We start from the raw sequence: 19,857 nt of genomic DNA, 5'->3' as shown, positions 1-19,857 counted from the left end.
ATCCCGTTATTGCAGCACCATTTGTTGAATTTTTGTTTATTTTTTTCTTTCTCTGCCTGTTTGCTTCGGGAAGCACATGCGCCAGGATTCGAACCTGGGTCTTCCACAAGGCAGGCGAAAACTCTACCACTGAACTACCCTTGCACCCCCGCCAATTCAGTTGTTGAGGAAGCCTCTGCAGACCTGCTCACTGGTATTAGTCAGTGAGAAGAATCTGACATATTTATTCTTTCTGTTTCTCCTTAGACCTTGTAAATAATGCCTAAGCTGAGAACCTCTACAGCAGCAACTGAAGAGTGATTCAGACAATGGGGCCTTCCTTCTCTCTGCTCACACACCCTGCGTGTGAAGGAACTTCTCTTTCACCTGGAGGTCGTGGTGCAGTGGAAGTGGATGTTTTCTGTGCTACCAATTATCTGCTTTTTCCAGACCCCTCATTGGTTGCTCTCCATCTGAATCGCTTCCTTGCATTAGAGAACAACAAATCTAGGCCCCTTCAACTGCACATCAACCTAAGACCACTCTCAAGTGAAACACAGTCTTGGAGTGGAGGAATTCCTTTTGCAGAATCACTGAATCACGATGAGCCATCCTCTACTTCAATTCATCTGGTAGTGGAGAACTCACTGGCTCGGGACAAAGCCCATAGTTGGACAGCTCAAGATAGAATAAAGTTATTACTTATGTTGAATCAAAATTGGCTTTCAACACCATAATTACGTGGAACCTTAAATAAGGAGTGAAATCTTGTTGGTTTATACAAGTTAGTGTGATGACCTGATACATCTCAGAGTAATCAGAGCAGAGAATAAAAAAGTTTTTGCAACTCCCCCTTATAAAAAAGTTTTTGCAACCCCCCCCCCCTTGAGGGACTGAGGAAAAATGTGGAAATATTGAAGGGGAATTCCTGATATTCTCAAAAGCATTGGGGACTACAAATTTAATAGGCCAAGCCCTCAATCTTGGAACTTGTCCTTATGAAACTTACTCCTAAGTTTCTAATTATAAGCCTACTTATAATTATGATGAAGTGTCACCCCCAGAGAACCTCTTTTGTTGCACAGATGTAGCCTCTCTCTCTAAGCCAAATTGAAATGTGAACTCACTGCCCTCCCCACTAGGTGGGACATGACTCCCAGGGGTGTAAACCTCCTTGGCAATGGGGGACATCATCCCGGCAATGATTCTGGACTCGGCATCATGGGATTGAAAGCATTCTTGACCAAAAGAAGGAAGAGAAATGAAGCACAGTAAAGTTCCAGTGACTGAGAGATTTCAAATAGAATTGAGGGTTCATTCTGGAGGTTATTCATTATATAGATGTTCCTTAATAGTGTATTAGAATAGCTAGAAGGAAATACTCAAAACTGTTGAACTGTATTCCAGTAGTCTTGATTCTTGAAGACAATTGTATAACTATACACCTTTTACAATGTGACCGAGTGATTGTGCAAACCTTGTGGCTGACACTCTGTTTATCCAATGTATGGATAAATAAGGACCAAATATAAATAAATAATAGGGGGGATAAGGAGTATGGAATATTTTGGGTGTTCTTTTTTCATTTTTATTTTTATTCTTATATGTATTTTTTTGAGTAATGAAAATGCTCAAAAATTGATTGTGATGATGAATGCTCAACCACATAATGATACTGTGAACCACTGATTTTGCACTTTGGATGATTATATGTTGTGTGAATATGTCTCATTAAAATTGCATTAAAAATGTAAAAAAATTTGGTTTTCAAGATATCCCTCTTTTATATAAGTTCTGTACTTTGACAGCAACAAGAGTGTCCTACAAAACATGGAAATCTCTCCAAAAGGGTCCCTTCTTGGGGTTAGCTGTGACTTCCAACCCTCAGCAGGTAGACAGGCACTAACCCTGGAGGCAACCTGGCAATTGGTGCCCAATCAGCAGGATGGGGTTCAAGGGCAAATTCCCAGCTTCTTGGTTCGGTGGGAACAGAATGTTCAATTGTCAAAGTAGCCTTATAAAGTTGTTGTCATTATCCTTACTTTAAGGGTCAGAAGTAAAGTAATGTGCAACATATTTCACCCAGAGAAAGAAAGAGTACCAGAATTTGTAGCCCAGAGTCCAGGCTTTTCCCATCAACTTCAATTAACTACCTCAAGTATCTCTGGTCTCAATAGGGATTCATCTGGGAATGAGAAGAAGACAGGATCTCCTGGAGGGGATATTAGTCTTCCAGGTACATGAGGCAGGGAAATGAAAAAGCTGAGGATTCCAGCAAAGCTGCATAAATGACTAGAATCAGTGGTTATCAGTATTTTGGAGGCCTAAGTCTTTTTTAAAAATCTGGTGAGACCCTGTTCCCCTCCGAGGTAGGCTTCATGGTACTCAGTGCCCAAACACGGGTACACTGATCCCTTAGTCTATGTCCATGCCACTCTCTGTGACATGGTGGAACCCCTCTTCTCTCCCCTGGAGTCTAGAGTGGTCCTATGCCTTGTTTGACCAACAAAATGTGGCGGAAGGAATGCTGTGCCAATTCTGGGCTCAGCCTTTAAGAAAGGCAGCTTCTGCTTCCTCCCTCTTTGAAGCCAGGTGCCATATAAGATACCTGAGACCCACCATCCATAAAAAAGGCCAAGCTATCCAGGTGGGGAGAGGAAAGCCCAGCAGCCTCCCCTCTTCCAGCCTCTCCACGGAATGAAGAGGCTGTCTCAGATGTTCCAGCCTCAGCAGACACTGCATGGACCAAACAACCAGCTGGCTGAACCAGCTCATATTGCAGATCCATGAGAAATAATGAATTGCTGTTGTTTGAAGTCAGTTTTCAATGAGCTTTGTTTATTGCCATGTATCAGTAAACAACTGAGACTTTTACCTTGACTCAAAATTTCAAATCCCCTTCAGGAGGTCTATAGACTAACTGAAGTCCATTCCTAGGCTTCTCAGAGAGCTGTGAGACCTACTTTGAAATTCCTGGGCTGCAATGCTCCAAGAGCCCAACCCATAAACTTAGGGCTGCATTTCCCAAGAGATGCTGCGCTACAGAAAATGTTCCTGCTTTTATGCCTTTCTCTTATCATTCGCTCTGCTTGACCTGCAGTCTCCCACCTCTGTTTCTTCTCGCCCAAACCCTAACCATCTGCAAGCCCCACTCCAAATGCCCCTTCCTCTATGAGGCCTTTCCTTATCTCTTCTGCCTAATAATAAAGCCTACCACCAGCAATATTCCTAAGTGGATCTCTCCCTCCTTAGGATTCCAATAGCATCATTTTGCACTTTTTCCATGAAATGTATATTCTTCCTTTCTCCCTTAGCATAATTAAATGTATTCCTTTATTATCCTCCTGATGGAATCTAGAGGAACTAGGTTTCACTCACCATTGCACTCCTCTTAGCTCCTAATTCCCCCTCCTTCTCCTTCTAGCTCGTCATCGTTACTGTTCTCAGGATCAGTGTCAGAGAAGGACTTTTTATTCACCCAGCCCTCCAGTAGACACCCAGCACATATGGCTCTTTAACATGGCAATTGAAAGAGCTCAGGGTTTAAGTCAAAGCGCTTTGTTTTGAGCTTGAATCCTGAGCACACTGGGGCTTTTTTTGGTTTTTGCTTGTTTTTTTGTTTTTTACTGTTGATATATATTATATATTCACATACCATGTAATCATACAAAGTATACGATCAATAGTTCACGATATCATCATATAGCTGTGCATTTATCATCACAATCCACTTTTCTCTTTTTTTGCAAAAAATAGCACATATATATATAAAAGCAATAAATCTCAAAGCACGTCGCAACAATTAGTTTTAGAACAGATTTCAGAGTTTGGTATGAGTTACACTTCCACAGTTTTAGGTTTTTACTTTTAGCTGCTCTAAGATACTAGAAACTAAAATAAATATCAATTTGATGATTCAACAATCATATCATTTGTTAAACCCTATCTTCTCTGTATAAATCCACCAACACCTTTGATCTTTCTCCCATTCTTTAGGGGTAAAGCCAAATTCTAACATTTTCATCTTGGAACATTTTCTAACATTTTCATGTTGGAAGGAGCTGTTGATACTATGGGATAAAGAGATGGAAAAGCTGATGTTCTGGAGAGGTTGGCCCCTCTGCATTTCAAGGCTTAGGTTGTAGTTTTCTGAAAGTTACCCTACTGCATGGAACCTTTGTAAAATCTTATGTAATGCCCTAGGTGTTCTTTCAGATTGGCAGGAATGGTTTTAATTGGGGTTTGCTGAGCAGATGTTTTTTAACATATGAACCTGAACAGACCGTTATGGTTTTTTCATCAATAAATTGAAACTGCTGTTCTATCCTCATAAGATTATTTTGAGTTTTAAGTGATATCACATAGATGTCTAAACTGGTGACTGATACATAATGCGTACCATAAAATACTGGCAAAAAATACTTTGATGTTTGGCTCTATGGTTACATCACTGCACACCCAATTTTTGCCTCATTATGGGCTAGCTGAGTCAGACTTTTTTTTATTTTTCAAAATCCAAAATTCTAAAATCACATACTATTTAAATGCAAATCAAAGCTTTCCTAAATTGGGGGAAAAGGCTGCTGTATTGAGGGCTTATCTCCTGAGCTGCATTTCCAAGCCTTTACTCCTTTCAAATAGTAAACCAGAACTAAGTTCATTAGTCAGTTCTCTCTTTCTCCAAGGGTTGTTATTTTTGGTCTCAATATTAAGTGGGGCAAAGCACTACCATTTCACACCCCCTCTCCACAGCAACGGTGACCACATCCTGAAAACTTAATGCCCCCCACCCTGCCAGCTGACCCAACACAGTGCCGTGCTTTTACATCTTGGTTCTGTTAGCTTTGGAAAGAACAAACGGAAAGCAAAATCTATGCCTCATTCAAGCTGCTATGTGTCATTCTTCTTGGAACAAAAGCAAGGTGATGACTGATTTAGCCAAACTTGGTTAAGACATCTGGTCTCCTTTGGGTCCTCCCCCATAATCAAGGGCTACAGTTTTATGGCAAAAGAAAGAGAAAGGATTAAGATATTGAGCATTGTAATAGGTAAGACAATGGAAGGAGAGGCCACCTAAAAAATCTCTATTTGTGGTCAAGATGCTATTCTTAGCAGGAATTTTTATGCTAAGATTATAAAGAGAGTGTTTCTCTTGTTATAATCAAGAAACTAACACTGATTCGGTACTTAAATATACTGGCAGACATTTATAGAAATAACTTATTTGGCAATGGGCTTTTTGAGATGAAAATGACACATTCCTTCCATGTGAATAATGACCCTGGCCACAAGGCATGGGCTCCCAGGCCAAGCCAGGTACCCTGTCCTGACAACAGAGGACACAATTCCCTGTGTGCTGGGTCGGTCAGTGACAAATAGTAGACACCATTCACATCAAAGCAGATCCAGGAAGGGATTGAGTTGGTTTCTTCTCTGTTAAGATGGAAAACACTTTTGTCTTGTTCTGATAATAATGAACAGCAAAAGTGTTTCGACAATTAATTTCTTCTTCTACTTGCATAGCCCAGTTCTTGGAGGACTCTTCTGCTTTCACCACTAAAAAACACAAAACCACATAGTCCACAGAAGGCTCGAGCCAGAAGAGCCGTAGAGATCCTTACCTGGTCCAGCACCAGAACTTTACAGACTGCACATTGAAACTCAGAAGATTTGATAACTCACCCAAGGCCACTCAGCCAATAGGTGGCAAAACTCTGATTTCCAAGGTTAGGCAATTTTAATTAAACTGTTGACAAAGTGGCTCTCTATAAATAAGTATTTATTGATCTATGAGAATTAATGAGCCCCCATATCTGCCCATATTTGTGGACAGAGAGAGTCAATCACTGTCTCTGCCCATATAGTTCTATTGTAAATCAGGCAAAAACACTGCATGCAGGCAATTTTCCAAATTGAGTAATCAAGCACCATTACTCAAACAAATCTCTTAATTTATAACTGAGGTTTTCCCCTGTATGATCGTTCTTGCTCACAAAAGACAAAAGGGAAGACTCTACCTGAGAAGGTAATAAAATGTCTGTGTTCTAGAAAGGACGGTATGGTTTCACGCTGTAGGTACCCCAGAAAAACATGTTTTTAAATCTAATCCATTCCTGCAGGTATGACCCCATTGTAAGTAAGACTTTATGATGAGATTTTTCCAATTAAGGTGTGGCCCAGCCCAATCTGTCTTAATCTTTTTAGTGGAATCTTTTATAAGCAGGAATGAAATTCAGACATAGAAAGAGAAAGCCACAGGAAGCAAGAGACTGAAATTCAGCAGAACCCAGAAGAGAATGGAGAAACCAGGAGAGGCTGCCACTCGCCTTGCCATGTGACAGTGAATCCTCCAGCCTTCGAGAAGAAAGCATCACCTTGATGATGTGTCAATTTGGACTTTTTCTTAACCTCAGAATCATCAGCAAACAATTTCCCATTGTTTAACCTAACGCATTCCACAGCCTTAGCTCGAGCTGCCAAAGGCAATTGAAAGAGGTGGGTAAGTGGCACCATCTTCCAGCAAGGGGCTGCTACGGACCCAGTACCTTATCTGAAAAGGGCTATTTGTGGGAGGTTGATTGGTCTTAGAGCCCTTTCAGCCTCATCATCTAAGTTTCCATGTAAGGAGTGGACTACACAGTATATCCGAACTCATGCTTGGTTCTGGGGAAACTTGGATACTTAGAAGCAGAGGAGGGTGACTGTATCTGCCAGACAGTGAACAGATCTTTTTTAAGCACCTACTATGTGCCACACAGTGTGGGCCACAGTCTTGAGCAAAAAGGCAGTTCCTGCTCACACAGAATTAAGTCTCCCACAGAAGATCAGCTCTAAATAAGTAACAATGAGTATGCCACGTGCTGGGGAAACACAGAGCTGCTCTGGGAAATTTAGACTGGTCTGTGGCCAAGGGAGGCTTCCATTTTTAAAAAAAAATGAGCTTTAAGTGGCAATGGTGAATGGTACAAGAGCTAGCGACCCACAGAGTAAGGAGGGACCAGGCAGCAGCAGCACCGAGCTTGAATGGTTCTCCTTTATTTCGGGAGAAGGGAAAGTCTGTAAGTGCAGACCAGAAAGGGAAAGCTGTCCTGGGTGACCTCACAACTCACCCGCAGCTGCCACCAGTCACAGCTGAGATGGGCTCTGCACTGACCTGCTAAAGCCCTGCCATAAGAGCAGCTATAGCAAAGGTGATAGAGGACACTGTGACAGAAGCTCCAGAGGACTTCTACACTTCAGGACTCACATAATGACTCAGTCCAAGGTTCAAAGTTATATTTAGAGTTCTGTTGGGCCTAATACTATTCTTTCTGTGCTCTACTTACAAATGGATTATAGCTGGCTGAGAAAAGAAATTATGAATAAGCATCTATCATTTAATCCGAACTTCCAAGCTGGTTTTTCTTGTCAGCGCTTTTCGGTTGTTAATTCCGTTCCGGTGTGTGTTTGCGTGTGTTCACCTGTTTGTTTATTTGAAAACAGCAAAGAACAGTTTGGTAAGCACTCCAAAGTATCCAAAAGGAAAGACACACAAAACACTAAATACTCATTAAATTGGTTTCTGAAAAATGATGACAGAATTCTGCCATGTGAATATTGCGGCACTCTCATTCATCTCCCCTCCCTCACCACAATCCATGAGTAAAGTCTGGGAGTTTTGGGTCTCCCACCTCCCTGGGGTGGTGGCACCAACACCCAGTGGCTACCATAGGGAGGGGGCTGGGTGGGAATTTCCAAAGCACCTGATATGGTGCCCAGGTGAGGATTCTGAGGAGCTAAATGTGTGCCATGGCCTCCCCCTCCCCCAGCACACATTCATCACAAGGAAGGAAAAGAGTGTCCAGACTCCCAGCAGTGCAGATCCTTTCTGCAGACAGCTCCAGACCTGTCCTCTAGATTTAGCTGACGACTGCGTGGGACCCCCTACCCTGTCCTGCCAGACCAGGTCCACAGCCCTGTTTTCTCCTATAATCCAACACCAGTGCTCTCCTTTGGTCACTTGGCTCTCTGACATCATGTGATGCGGTGTTTGTGATTATTTTGTTTAACTAACACTCTGTCCTGCTGGACCGTAATCTCCATGAGACAGAGATGGATCCCTCTTATCCACCACTTGCCCCCACCCATTGCCACCTGGGATAACTTTGGGGTTACAGCTTCTGTGAACAAATTCCAATATAGGAAGCCCATGGATGTGTTGTGAGGGAGAGGCTGGGCCTGGGAAGCCAGCTGGCTACAGCCTACAAGGATTCCTAGACTCATTACTTGGTAGATTTTACTACGGTCCAAGCTGTGGCCCTCAGATCTATAAGCTCAGAAGACTAATTTTATTCTATGACTGTTTTCTCACTTCGGTGGCAGACTCACATTAATCAAACTCATAAGGAATGAGGTATAACATCAGAATGCCGCTTCATTTCTCTTACAACGGGAAGTGCAGCAGAATACCTAAGTCGATGTGATGTGTACCTTCTCTCCCTGCACACAAGTCTATATGGCAAGTCAAGTTACAATCACAAGGTTATCTGGTGAAAGAGGACTCAAAATTAAATCAAGATGCTAATGTAATATAACTTTTACAGTGTAACCGTGTGATTGTGAAAACCTTGTGCCTGATGATTCTTTATCCAGGGTATGACAGCTGAGTAAAAAAATAAGGATAAAAAATAAATAAATAATGGGGGGAAGGATAAGGGGTAAAAAAAAAATTGGGATAGATTGAAACACTAATGGTCAGTGTGAGGGAGGGCTAAGGAGTATGGTATGTGTGAGTTTTTTTCTTTTTTCTTTTTATTTCTTTTCCTGGAGTGATGCAGATGTTCTAAAAATGATCATGGTGATGAATACCCAACTATGTGATGATACTGTGAGCCATGGATTAGGTTGGATGGACTGTATGTGTGTGAATATATCTCAATAAAAATATTTTTTTAAAGAAAAAGATGCTAATGAACACTCCTATCCACAATTGGCACAGCCTTGCCCAGGGGGCCATGACTAACCAAATCTGCATAACGGGGAAAGGGGTTAAGACAGGCCCTTTGCCACGCTCTACCTTGACCAGCCTGAACGTTCTACAGTGTCCCTCCTATAATCATACAAATCCTCCAGCCAGGACCTGCTTTAATCTGGGAGCATAACTTTGAATATTTTTGTTCGCTGGGAACATAGTATGTGCTGTGCAGTGAGCTAAGCTCTTTACACATATTTATTTTTTTAATCTTCAGAACAGCCCCAGGAAAGTAGGGACTTTTATTATTCCCATTTTAAAGATGAAGACACTGAGCCTTGGTCACATTAAATAACTTTTCCTCAGGCACAGACACTGATGCCAATGATTTATGAATTCATGAGGAAACTACAGTCTTCTCCAAATTTTGTCCCATTCAGTAACTATATGAAGGAAAACTGGAGATGTCCTCAGATTTTTCTCATTCCTCATCTTTATTTTCCTCTCTGGAACTTGAAAGCATTTGTATTGCCCCATTCATGTTTTCACCGACTTCCTTCAAGATAACACGAGCACCACAGAGCACCACAGCCTCTCAGGCTCCATACAAGATGTATTAATGGTCAGCACCCTTTCTCCCAAGCCCAAGACTTTTCACACTGTAAAATGTGGGAAACTCCCCACCCAGTTTTTCACACGCCAATAACTTTAGGGGAAGACCTTTGGACAAAATATCATAAGTACCCACCATTGCCACTTTCGGCCAAGAGATTCATTCCATCTTAACAATTTTTCTTTTTTTTTTTTTTTTTTTTTTTTTGAGCACTATAGCAATGATTGCTAGCCATCTCTTAAAATCCAGTCTCTCTTTCTTTTTAATAAAAAGACTCTGGCCTTTTTAAAAGTCAGGCATATTTCCCAGTCTCCATTGCAGCCAGCTGTAACTAAGCTCAAACCACTGAGACAGAAGCAGTAGAGTGGTTGTGGGATTTCAGAAAGGGTTCTACCACTGAGCCAGGGATGTGGGAAACCCTTTCAGAGGGAGACGTACCCTTATTCACCCTTCTTCATCTTTCCTGTGTCCTAAAGAATGGTTGAACTTCTGGAGTTCCAGCAGCTTTCTTGGACCATGAGGTGGCCTTGGGAAAGGAAGCCAATCACAGAAGTACAAAAAGTCTTGGTCTCAGGTCTGTAGACCTAACATACCAACCTAGGACTGTATAGTCACATTTTTTAATGAGAAAGAAATATATTGAAGCCTATTTTTCATGTCTCTATTATCTGCAACCAAAAGTATCTAAGAAAGCACCTACTATGTGCCAAACTTAAGGCTAAAAATAATCTCCCACTACTTCCCCTACCCCCAATGCACTCAGAGAGACAAGAAAATGAACAGTTTGAGTATTTGGGCAATGCCTGACCTAACAGCAATATTTCACACCAACCATAAGCATCTCTTATGAGCATTTTACAGAAATGCTTCAGAAGACCCCGAAATTCTTTGAAACACTCTAAAATCCATGCTGCACAAAGAAAGATTTTTTTTTCTTGATTCAAAAAAGTGAGGTCTTAGCCTCCTATTGCAGACTGCATTCAAAGTCCATCACACTGAAAATAGTCACCTTAAAACCAGTAGGAACACTTTTCCTTCTCCATCCCACATGTTAAAAAGCAAAGCTCTGGAAACCTGCTTGTCTATATTTTTACTTTACTTTTCCTCAGGAAGCTTCATGATAATAAAGTGAAATGCCAGTGACCTTGATAAGCTTTGAATTATGCTGCAATAATAAAGTCTTTTGTAGTCTCCTGCAAGGTATTTGGATCTGAAACCATAAAAAATGCCTAGATATTGATGCCAATATTAAATTGACCCTTTTACCAGAATATAAAGAAAGTTCTCAACTCGCTTTGCCAAAGGGCGCCACCCTGCTGTCCACCCAAACACCCCCACTGATGAGTAACAATAGCACCTTCTGTGACCATGGTGACTGACAAAGTGTGTCAAGCACACATTTGGATGTGAGGAGGCCAAAATAGATGCTTCTATGAAGAATTTTTACCTTCAAACAATTATTTGGAGTAGCAAAATTCAAATTATCTTTTTGCTCAAGTGTTCAAATCAACCATAAGAAAATCAGGAAACTAGAACTAAGGGTGGGCACAGATCTGTCTCCAGACACCTGCCAGTTGAAAAGTCAGCTCTGTTTCCAGGGTTTCCCACCAGGACCCCTCAGGCCCAGACTCTGTGAGAGGTTTCCCTCCAACACCTAAGCAAGGTGAGCCAGCAAGGAGAGTTTTCCACCTCTGCATCTGTCCCTGGGAACATGTTCCATTCTGTTCAGCTATTTCTAATTCAAAGCATTTTGGCCCTTTAAGGTTGTCTCTGTGGTTTGGGGTAGTTGTTGCTTTGAGACCTTTGTGCATACTCTGTTAGCATATCGTCCTTATCTCTTTCCCTCCTGTCACTTTCAAAGGAATGAGGTAAAGGCTCAGGGTCTTGGGAGAGAGAAGTGGCTCCCTGAGCTCAGTGGAGGCTCTGCTCCTCATCTGCCCCCAGCTGGCCATACTTTGGTTACAAAACCTCAGCTCAAAGTGGAGGAAAAATAACTCACCAAACTAAAACAACCTTCAAGAGGAACGACTGAAGGAATGAGGCCGCCATGTGGAGATTATAAAACTGAATGTCTTTGACCTGATTCTAGTCAGGCCTTCCTATAGCGAGAGAAGGAAACACCCTGGGAAGCTCTTCTCTCTAATCAGAGGGCACAGCAAGAAAAATGGGAGCTTTTCTTCAAGTGTTTTGGAGAGAGGCAGCCAGAGGATTTATTATGAAACATTTAGCCTCCTGACAGACATCTCCGGGATAGCCTGGTCTAAGCTTGCGGACTTCTGAAGACCTTCATTAAAGGCCTTCCCTTGGCCCTCTATTATCAGGGGAACAAAGTTGACTGGATTTGCTTTGGAGAAGCCCAAGAATATTCTCAGGATAAGGAAAGGTATCCACCTAACAGGAGACAAGTTCCCTGAACCACCCAGGGCAATGGAGCCCAAATCCATCAGGAAGAACCAGGAAGGGCTTGTTTCTCTCAGGCCCATAATCGCATGTCTTCTGTTGACAGGCCTTGGCTTTCATCATGAGAATCTTGTGCTCTTCAAGGGAAGAGTGAGACAACCCTCACATCTGGATAGTCCTCAAGCACTAAGGGCTTTGAGCCTGCCGTTACCATGGCCAGGTGTTGGCTGCTGGCCCGTCGGCTCCATGAACGGGGTCTTCTGATTTGTACACTTCAGGTTTCTCTGAACCTCACACAGTGGATGGAGCACTGTAAGCACTCGTTTGCCCAAAACACACCTAAAAGCACACACCCGTCATGAATTCTCTGCCATTCAACTGACACGCACATGTCTCTTGATTCCTTCCTATTGACTGGGAATCTGGAGGCTTCACACAGCCCCTTCCCACTAACCCCACGGGTACTCATGCACAGGTTAAAGAAACCAATTACGCTGCAAATTTGCTGACTTTTCCCAGTGTTCTCCCCACCCTCAAACACTAGAAAATTCATGAAACCTCCCATCACAAGGAATAGGTCAGTTGCAAACTGATATGCCTAGTGGCATTATTCACAATTGCCAAAAAGTGAAAGCAACCCATGGCTCCGTCAAACTATGAATGAATAAATAAAATATGGTATTTACATATAATAAAATCTTATCCAACCAGAAAAAGGAATGAAGTCTGGATACATGAAACAACACAGATGAACTTTGAAAGCATCAAGTTGAGTGAAAGGAGCCAGACACAAAACGATAAATATTGTGTGGGCTCAATGATATGAAATAATTATAATATTCAAATTCATAGAGTCAGATACTAGAATACAGTTTGCCAGGGGCCAGGGTTGGGGGAGAGAATGGGGCGCTAATGCTTAATTGGCACAGATTTTCTGTTTGGGGTGACAGAAAAGTTTGGGGAATGTATGCATTACATTGCAACATGTGAATATGATTAACACCACTGAATAATATATTTGAAAGTGGTTAAAATGGGATATTTTATGTTGAGTGTATGTACTAGAATAAAAAAACAGAGCTGTAAAGCACAAAGAGTGATATTTAATGTAAATTCAGAACTACAGCTAACAGGATAAGATTGCTTTATCGATTGTAACAAAGGTACCACACGAACACAAAATGTTAATAATTGGGGAAACTGTAGGGGGGGCTAATATGGGAACTCTACCTTCTGTATAATTTTTTCAGTTAACCTATAACTGCTCTAATGAAAAACAATGGGAAGAAATGTCAAGATTGGTAACTAGGGAAAAGCAAAATGCTAATGTCCAAGTGGAAATGGTTGTGAATTTCCTCTAGCCCCGAAGCACAGGTCCTCTACTTCCTATACGTGTGCTGCCAAGTCTAGCTAAAGCTCTGGTTTGTGGTCTACGACACGTGGCTAACAACTACGGCAAAGGTCTCCTGGAGGTGAACCAGGAGGTTGGTTAGGGGGACAGCCTGCACCTGCTGAGTTCTCTCTCCAGGCCAGGCTCCCTTCTTTCTGTCTCCCCCACCACCCTTCCAGGTCATTTTTGCCACTCGCCCTGCTTTATAGATGAAGCTACTCAGGCTCAGAGGTCTGGGCAACAGGTCCATGTCTGTGCAACTCTTGAGAGGTGGGTCCAAGTTTCACACCCAGGCCCTATCTCTAAACGCTGTGCCTTCCACCCTGGGCTGCCACCCAGTGGGCACTCCACAAAGGGTGCAACGGCCTAAGGGGTAAATATCTCTAATAAAAAAATTTACTTTAAAAGCAAAAACTTCCAGAGGTTAAAAGTCAACTCTGTAAACCTCTGGAGCAATGTCTTTGCACCTTGCCAACCTTAACCGTCTCAGCATGTGAAATAGCAAGGCAGGGATGAGAGGAGCCAAGCCTACCTAGAGATGTCTGGACCAACAGCATCTCTTCTGTGCTGCTCCATGAAAGGTGTCCCATCCAGGGTGGGGCAGGGGGAAGCTCTAGGTGACCACATCACTCACATCAACACAGCTCAAAAGAGCTCCTCATGGGGTTACACCCATTCCTAATTAAACAGCCCAATTTTATTATTGCTTCCAATTCAGCCTTTCCTTCTTATTTCCATTCATTAGACACAGGCATTGGGCCCCAGAGCCAAAGTGTAGACACTTGGGGTACCAAGACAAACAAATGAAAAGAGTAACAACAGCTGACACTTTTGAGAAACCTAAAACATGTGGGGCTGTTAAATACAGACATCTATTTAGTTCTCCAAACAACCCAATCAGGGAGATATTTTGTCTGTATTACATGTATGGAAGCAGAGCCCCAGGAAGGGTAAATGGTCAATGTCAAGTAACTTCGGAGTCAGTAAATGCAAAAAATCCACTGCTCTGCTAGACTTTCAGGAGCGCAGTCACTAAGAAGCTCATTCCCAAACTGTGCCCTGCTTTTCTATCTGACTGATGGGACAAGCAGGCCCTGGTAACCTCTCCCTCGGTCTCAGACCTCCTTTGAAGCAATGCAGGAGCCACAGCAGAGCCCTGAGTGAAGATGAGCCTTCTGCTTGGGCCTAGAGGAAAACTAACAATGCATTCCCCTCCCCTCTTTAGATTTGATTTCCTCCACCATCAGAGTGGTAAGACCTAAGGGGCAGAAAATGGGATGTAGACTTAAGGGAAATATACCACAATTGCCGGGACACCTTTGAGTGTTGTAGAACTTGAACCTACTAGGACTTCAGTAGGGGGTGATCCACAAGGGCCTCCTGGTCGACCCCCATTCAGAGGAGAAGCCTGTAGAAAGAAAATGCATTCACCTGGCCCCAGGATCTTTGCACAGAGCCTCCTTGGAGACCTTCAAAGACCTTTGGAAAACTGCTTTGTTCTTCCATATTGTCATCAGTCTAGCATCAACTATTAAAATTCTCTTTCGATCAATTAATATTGAAATCGCATGTGATAATTATAAAATTGGAGTCATATTTCACCAACCTTGATATTACGAAAAAGGTTTCTTTTACCTTTTTCCAAAGCTGATTCATGTATCATAGACACACTAGCATTTCAATACTCTTCAGGGATGAATTTTCTAAAAAAGCAGGTAAGTTCAAAGGTTTAACTGAAAAACAAAAGACCAATCTTTCCATTTTTTAAATGAAAAATCTTACACCCAGATATACTAGCTTCAAATGTGAACATGTCTAAAATCAAGACATTTTAAAGTTTGAAGTTTAGAACTATCTGAGTAGTGGAAAAGCTACTGATTTTTTTTTTAGGGATACGCACTTTAAATTGCTTAATATTGATTGACAGGACCTCATCTTTCTCTAGACAAGCTATGGGAGCATGTATGCTTTCAATAGCTAAGCTCATATATTTCTTTAGCTTCAGTAATTGCAGTAAGTGATATTCTTGTCATTGTCCCGGAAATGCTATAATTTGAGAAACCTTTTCAGAGGAAAACCAAATTATTTTCATTTATATTTTAATGTATTTCAAGTTTTTGAATACAGCTAGCACAATATAGCATCACAATATTAGTTCATATATTATCAAGATGCATAATTAATTGAAATACAGCATTTACCAATCATGCATAAAAGCAAAAATTTACTCATAAAATGTTCTAGCAATGATGTGTATTATTAATTTTTCATCTGTTTGATATTTACTAAAATTCTTTCATGTTTAAGAATTTGAATTGAAAGAATCCAATGACAAAAGTTCATGCGCTATACCAATGAATCAACTTTTTTTTTTTTTTTTTGCCAGCTGACAATCTGCACTGTTCACTTTTCATACAACTTGATCAGTTAAATCCAGCCTGGAAAACTGCCACTGCATTTCCTTGTACTGAAGGAAACATTCAGCTCTGCTAAGGCCCATGTCTTCACTGTGTTTGTAAGTTACTAAGGTGGCTGTTTGGCTTTTAGGCAAGGTTGCTGTTAAAGGATTCTAAGACAATAAAAAAAGAACACTTAAATGGAAAGTCAATACCTATTGCTATGGTGAAGATGGCAGGAATCTGTACAATCACTCTATGCTTACTCAGAATCTCTGTTAAAATTTTTTTAATATATAAACCCTGGTTGACCAAAAGGAAGAAAACAAGAGGATTTGTGGTATATCCTTGTGGAAATATTATGCATGCTACTGATTTTGAATTTACCAAATGAAGTAAGGAGGTTAGGGAGTCATTAGGAACCTTTGGTAGATCTGTGGGGCTGGACAGACAGATCCTCTTCCTTTTCCAGAGTAAAGTGCTTATTGCAAAGCCGCCACCACTTCTAAACAAGTTCACTGCTGTTGCACTTCCCCAGAGCTCTGTGGTCTCTCTAAGATGCAGAGCTTGTCCATACCTCCTGGGCTGCAAAGAGGCTCAGTGTCAAAGCCTGAGTAGAGCCCAAGAGCGAGCCTTGTGTGTTTATTCCCACCCCCATATGGGGGCTCCCGGTGAAGGCCTCACAAAGGATCATCAAATACCTCTGACCTAAAGATGCCACTGAAGTGTCTCAAGTTTTGACCCCTGGCTGCTCTCGCATATCAGGCAACCAAGATCTATCACACACCTACAACAAGCTAAGCATTTTATATGGTGGCCTTACACACTTGTCCTTATCATTCCCAATTTACAGATCTAGGAGCAGAAACTCAGAACAGATGAAACACCCTGTGCCAGGTGAAGAACCTTCTGGACCAGTGGGCCTCCTGAACCACTGTGCCATCCTGCTTACTGTGCAGAGGCTGCAGGACCAGCCACATGCTTCTCGTGGGTAAACCAAGATGGGGTGCCAGGGCAGGTGTGTGCAGTTATAGTCAACACAACCCTGCACAGAACCCCGAGGGGGCTTGACACCTGCACTCGCCAGCGGGCACTCAGAGACTTCTGAGCCTGTCGCCAGGTCTGTAAAATAAGACGGTGGGACTTGGTGGGTCACTCATTCTCTTTCCTGCTCTAATATCCTACAGGTGAGTGGGAAAGCCTACACAGAAGTCAGAACAGCTAGCAACTTCATAGAAATTAAAACGAGCTTCCACATGGACCAGTAAGGGGGAAGAAATCTAAATCAATAACTTTCATTTTGCACTTTGTTTGCAGAGTGTGTTCACTTAAATAAATTATCCACCTGACCACTCCCAATATCTCCCTTCAGGGAGAGATACAAAGGCACAAGGACACTGGGGGACACACTGGGAGAGTCAGGAGTGACCACAGTCCCATCCCTGTTGACTCCCTGTCTTGTGGTCTTGCCTCACTGCCCACCAGTGTCTCCTCTTACGTTTGTTCTGCAGACTGGAAATGAGCTCATGGGTTGCAAATTGAAAAACTGCTATCTCAAGGAATATGAGAAATTAAGGTCACCCCAGTCAAAAATCACAGAGCCCTATTCAACTCCTCCTTCAACTCAGTCCCTAAACATCTGTCAGCTCTATCTGACCCCTCTGCATGATTCTCATATTTTTTGATCCTAATAATTATATAGGATCAGACTGTCTCTGCCATTTCCCAATTCATCGTCCCACATTCACGGGTCCTGCCCCACAAAGGGCCACTCCCCACTTGGCCTTCATAGTTTAAAAATGGTAGTTATTATTTCCAAAACTTAAAACAAATCATATTATTCCTCTGTTCAAAATCCCCCGGGATTCAATTCCTGGTGCCTGCCCATGAGGGGGAAAAAAAAAACCCTCTAGGATCTTGAACTTGAGGACATTTGTTCAAACACCCTCTCAAGACCTGAATGCCATGGACACATCTACAAAAATGCCTCCCAGGAAAAATAACTCATTTACCTTTGCCATGGCAACCAAGAGTAAAAAAATACTTAGCTCCAACCTCTCATGCTTTCTTTACCATTGTTGGCATATTTTCCACATGAATTAGCGATCTTCCTCATTTAAAAGAAAGTCAAAGATAATCTCTCTCTTTAAAACCATGATTATAAAATTTAAAAATTTAATTACCATTCCCTATCAAAGGAAGGAGAAAAAAACATAATTTTACCTGCAAATTCCAAAATGTATGTGGAATTTCCTCAATCGCTTCTACAATGTTGGGGTTTGAGGTTGGGGTTTGGAAGACTCAGAGCTAAGGGCTCTTTCCAAGACTGAGCTTGTTACTTCAGGACTGCCCAGGAACATTCTGGCACTGAGCCTGCTGGCCAGTGTTTGCCTAGTCCACTGTATTACCTGTGGCAACAGCAAACACTTCACGTAACTCCCAAGCCACAAACTGGCACGGTAAAGAGCTACTCTAAGATTCGTAACTATTATTATGAATCAGTGAGTCGAAAAAGAAATCTCCAGAAGCTGCTAGAAGGAAAAATTTGAGAGGATTGTATGGTAGCCCATGACAAACTCTAGGATCCATCCTGTAACCACTTTTTGAAGAATGCTTTGAAAACTACTGCTTTTTCATTTCTTTGCTTTGTATATATGTTACACTGTACAATAAAAAAAAAGTTTAAAGAGAAATCTCCAGAATGCAGCACATACAACTGCTGTTTCCTCATCTTTTAAGTTGTCTATAATATCTGAATTAAGTGGCATTACAAGAGAACCTATTTTTTTTCTGTTTCTAATCAAGAGATCTCTTGTGGAATGCAAATATGATGGGGCCTATGAAAATAATGAGCTTTCACCTTATTGTGAAATTGATAGTTTCAATATTTATCTTGAAATGTATGCTTGAGTTTCTTTAGACATCATGGCAAAGTACATTGATTCAATTCTCCTTAAATGCCTGCTCTGTTTAAGACATGGGTCCACAAAGAACAAAACCTCTGACCTAAAGAGTCCACGAGCAGATTCTCTTCTGCACTGAGATGATGCCCAGTGCGCGTTTGCCATCTCTAGTTTCATTCATCCTTCCCACAACCATTTAAGCACCCATTCAGGACTAGGCAGAAGTGGACACTGTCAGGTAGTACTGCCTCTGGCAAAATTCATTGTCTCGTGGGGAAACAAATATTTCAAAGAAAAGCCTGCAGTGCTTTTGTGTGATAATTTCCACAGTAGGGATTAAAGAGTCTGTATAGTGATGACTCAAAGGAAAAAAATGTTTGAGTAAATCCGCAAAGAATTCTCAGGGGAAAAAATATTGGCTCTAGATCTAAAGAATTAGTAAGACTTTTCCAAGGAGACCTAAGGCAGGTATTGCCAAGCCCAGACCATAACACAGCTCGACACATCAGACATGATGGACCAGTCAGTAAACCTTTTATGCAAAAGGCAAGTTCATGGAGCTGTAAGGATTTTTATATGGAGAGACAGGAACACAAAGACGAGTGACCCCAGAGAAGAAAAAGATACTTTCAAGGGATTGAGAAATTCTTCTTGATGAAAAAGGGGAAGAGATAAATGAGACAAAATAAAGTTTTGATGGCTAAGAGATTTCAAACAGAGTCAAGACGTTTTCCTGGAGGTTATTCATATGCACTATATAGATTTCTCTTCTTAGTTTATGGTATATTGGAGTGACTGAAGGGAAGTACCTGAGACTGTTGAGCTGTGTTCAATTGTCTTGAGGACAATTGTCTAAAGATATAACTTTTACTGTGATTATGAAAACCGTGTGTCTAGTGCTCCTCTTATGCAGGGTAAGGACAGGTGAGTAAAAATACATATGGATTACAAAATAAATAAATAATAGGGGGGATAAGGGGTAAAATAAATTGGGTAGATTGAAATACTAGTGGTCAGTGAGAAGGAGAGGTAAGGTAAATGCGATGTATGCATTTTTTCTTTTTTCTCTTAATTTCTTTTTCTGGAGTGATGCAAATGTTCTAAAATAATCATGGTGATGAATACACAACTATGTGATGATAAACTGTTCACTTTAAAAGCAGTGTTTGTATCTGTGGCTCTTAGCAACTTGCCTAGTATTTAGTGACTTGCAATCTAAATTAAGT

The 19,857-nt window shown here is 41.6% G+C and overlaps 1 protein-coding gene across 2 annotated transcripts in view; it reads right to left on the bottom strand.

Moving 5' to 3' along the window:
• The window catches only part of RP1 (RP1 axonemal microtubule associated), a 378,450-nt gene extending 359,909 nt beyond the window's left edge, over positions 1-18,541 (bottom strand). For both annotated transcript variants that reach the window (XM_077166764.1, XM_077166763.1), the window contains exon 1: positions 17,952-18,541. The gene's annotated coding sequence lies outside the window, so the exon portion shown is untranslated. The remainder of the gene's footprint in view (positions 1-17,951) is intronic.
• Between the last annotated feature and the right edge of the window lie 1,316 nt (positions 18,542-19,857).

This window comes from Tamandua tetradactyla, chromosome 6, assembly GCF_023851605.1.
Source record: "Tamandua tetradactyla isolate mTamTet1 chromosome 6, mTamTet1.pri, whole genome shotgun sequence".
NCBI lineage: Eukaryota > Metazoa > Chordata > Mammalia > Pilosa > Myrmecophagidae > Tamandua > Tamandua tetradactyla.
This window is presented reverse-complemented; position numbering and strand designations above follow the sequence as displayed.